The sequence below is a fragment of the Vicia villosa genome, linkage group LG6, assembly GCF_029867415.1.
Source record: "Vicia villosa cultivar HV-30 ecotype Madison, WI linkage group LG6, Vvil1.0, whole genome shotgun sequence".
NCBI lineage: Eukaryota > Viridiplantae > Streptophyta > Magnoliopsida > Fabales > Fabaceae > Vicia > Vicia villosa.
The window spans coordinates 54,902,057-54,905,669 of record NC_081185.1 but is presented as its reverse complement, the minus strand read 5'-3'; the positions used below and the strand labels follow the sequence as shown (position 1 = coordinate 54,905,669).

The following is a 3,613-nucleotide window of genomic DNA, read 5'->3' as shown; positions in this document are numbered from 1 at the left end:
TTTATCTCAATGAAACTTTAACTAAGGAAAAAATTGACTAATTTTCATGACTCTTTGTTATCTTGTCTATAAAATCAAGATAAGTCCCATTTTTCAACCGAGGCAAAACAGTTTTTTGGTTGTATTGTAATTAGTTAGCCCAATTCATATATTGTCTTATATAATTATAAGTCTATTTTTTAAATTATTTTTCAAATTCATACATACATTAACAACTTCATTTTCAATAATAATTTTATTGAATAAGTATTTAAAAATATACGCACGCTTTTATATCTATTTTGTCAAAAATTCAATAAATATTCCAAATATTAGAGAAATCTCAAAAATCCAGAAACCAAGAATTTTGTAAAAACCATCTATATTAATCCATATATCCGAAAAACCACCAAGTTTTTTAAAAAATTCGAATAACTATAACGATATTTTGATAAAATTTATACATAATGGAGGATGTCGGATTTAATTGGATGGGTGCCACAACATTTCAAGAAAAATAGAAATATTTCTCAAAAGAGCTACCACAAACTCTAGAGCCATTAGGATGCCTTAATTTATATTCATTTGAAAATACATGGTATGAAGCACGAATGAAGAAAAGGCGGGTGAAATTCTAATTAAACAAAAGAATATATTTTTGTTTATCAAATTCCATCTTACATCTCAAATATATATGGATATTTAAAAACTAAATATCCATCGTCAATTCATCACTTGACTAATATAAATTCTTTCAAAAACCTAAATAGTATTCCTATCATTTTTTATTTAAAATATTATTTGACTCTTTTTAAAAAATATCTAAAAGAATAACAATTATTGTGTGGAAAAAAATACTATAAATAATTCTACAAGATTATTTTTATAAATAGTACAGGAAACTGTAAATGAACAAATTATAAAAAATGAATGATAAATAATTGAAAATATAATAAAAATAAAAGTAAATAATTTTTTATTTCATAACAGCATTTTTCTTCAAGCAATGTATAATAGAAAAGGGAGAGTTATTTATTTATTATTTTGATGGTTATAAATTACAATAACTCTTTCTTAGTTTTCGAAACAACAGCATCTCGCATTCCATGGAGTATTATAAACACATCTGCCACCAGATTTGAAACCCATATCAATGCAAGTTTTATTACAAATTGGATTGTCTCCTAAATCTGTGCATCTTCTACGTATGCATTTATTTGGCTCACGATCTTGAGACTTCACAGATGCTACAATCAAATTAGAGTTCATTAATCCAAATGGTTAAGAAGTCTAAAAATTAAAAGCTAACATTATTTCATTACCTGCTGAAAGCAAAACCATAGCAATTATAAAAATACAGAAAAGAGAGAGGCGGTCGAAACGAAAAGTCATTTTGTAGAATTTCACCCTTTATTTTTCGGTCAGATCAACTAGTGTATATATCTTTATCTATCTATCCATCTATATGTATATATATATATATATATATATACTCCCTTCCTTCTTTATATAAAATATTGTAACTTTTCAAAAGGTATTTCCATTAGCTTATATAATTTTTTTATAATAAAAGTGAGTAAACCATCAATATAAAATCTTACTTTAAAAAGAGTCCCAATAGAAATATCTCTTTAAAATATTGATGAATAAGAATTTTTAATTATTGTATAATTAATTTTGTTGTATATTATCCCCTTTTGAAAAGACTTTTCCATTAAATTTTAATTCTTATTTTTGTAGGAAATATTTAATTCTAACATTAATAGCTCTTATTTTAATATATTAAAATGTTAATTCATTTTTTTAAATGTCTACACAAATAATATTAATTATTATTATTTTATTATTAATAAAGTTTCAAAAAGGTTTTATCATTACATATTTTAATTCTATATCATAAAATTTAACAAAATGTCTTTATACAATCTTAGCTAAAAAAGTGTCCGTATAAATAAACTCCTTAGAATACTGGAAAAAAAAAATTTTGATTCTTTTTATATTATTTTATTCATATCATATTATCTACACAAATGTCACTTTAATTTTCAATTTTTTTTCAAATTTTATTAGATTTAAGTCTCTCCGTATTTTAGTATGAAAATTTAAGTTTTACTTTAATAGATCTTATTTTTATATCTAAAAACACAATTCATTTTTACAAACTCCGCTGAATTTTGCGGGTAGGATGCAGTTGATTAAAAGTGTTTTATTTGCCATTGCAAAATACTGGTTATATTGTATGCCCCTTCCAAAGAAAATTATAAAGGATGTTGAAACCATCTGTCGTTCCTTTGTTTAGTCTGGAACTGATAAGATCTCGAGGAAAACCCATATTTCTTAGAAGCCTGTTTGTTCACCGGGGAAGCAAGGTGGTATGACTGTCATATCCATAGCATACTAGAATAAGGCTAGTATCATGAAGTTTCTATGGGTTAGACGCATTCTTACTTACTACACTCTAGGGATGAATATTATGGAGGTGCCTGTGACGATGTCATGCTCTTGGATCCTCAAGGCAATTCTAAACTTGAAGGACGGTATTAAACTCAACCAGAATTGGGGGAAAATTATGCACAAGGAGAAATCCAAAATAGGTGTGATGTATATTGAGGTTAAAGAGAAATATCAAATCGTCACAAAGAAGAAAATCATGTATGGTAATGCGGCTAGGTCTCGTGCACTATTCATGACATCGTTAGTTTGCCATAATAGGCATGCAACAAAAGAGAGACTCCATAGGTTTGGGCTTGTTGAAAACAATATTTGTGTGTGTTGCAGGAAAACTGAAGCAATTAAGCGATTGTTATTTAATTGCCCAAGTTTGAAAAAGATGTGGGATTATGTTCTAGAATGCGTGCGTGTTAATCACAAACTTGGTAGTTGGTTTGAGGAATTGGCTTGGATGATTGACCAGAGCAAGGGTAAAGGGTGGGGAGATTCTATTCTAAAGTATGCTTTTGCTGAAACAATTTATGGGGTGTTGAAGTTTCGTAATGAGTGCAGTTTCGGTAAAAGCTCAAATAGGCAGTTAGTTGGTACTAGAATTATTGATAGTATAGTTTATAGAATATGGATGATGCCTCATCTAAGAAAACACATTAGCAAGCTCATGATGCCATAGGTCTTCTTTTTTATTAATTGGTGGTTGGCTCGAACCGTTTGATCGCCCTATTTGTACTTGTTTTTTGGAGTTAATAAAATTTCTTTTATTAAAAAAATAACATAAAGTAACTTTTAAAAGATTTCAATGCTCGAATAACATGCATTTAGAATAATACTTTTCAAAACATCATATATGGTACTAAGTAAAATCATAGTGCTTATATGACATCCAAAACATGTACAATACATGGTTTCATAACATATTACATCTACAAAGTGGATGTCAAAATAAAATGGTAAACAGTCACATCAGAAACATAATAAATGGACAATAACCTAAAAGTTATCTAAAATATGCAAAATCTACTCAATAACCTAAAAGTACGCTTTAGATGCTAGTAGAAGATTATTATCTTTGGAACTGTAGAAGTACTTGGATTCAACTTCAACCATAACATAGTTATTTTGCAGGGTTGTGCGATCATCCTTTTATTTTGAATGGTGTTTCGATTTATAATGTTTTGATGATGAA

General features: G+C 27.7%; 1 long non-coding RNA gene across 1 annotated transcript; it reads right to left on the bottom strand.

Annotated features, from left to right (window-relative positions):
* Window positions 1-932: 932 nt before the first annotated feature.
* LOC131611529 (uncharacterized) lies at window positions 933-1,431 on the bottom strand. The gene is made up of 2 exons (XR_009286960.1): window positions 1,302-1,431; window positions 933-1,226 (listed from the first exon to the last, which is right to left on the bottom strand). It is a non-coding gene; the product is annotated as an uncharacterized LOC131611529 (long non-coding RNA).
* Window positions 1,432-3,613: the final 2,182 nt, after the last annotated feature.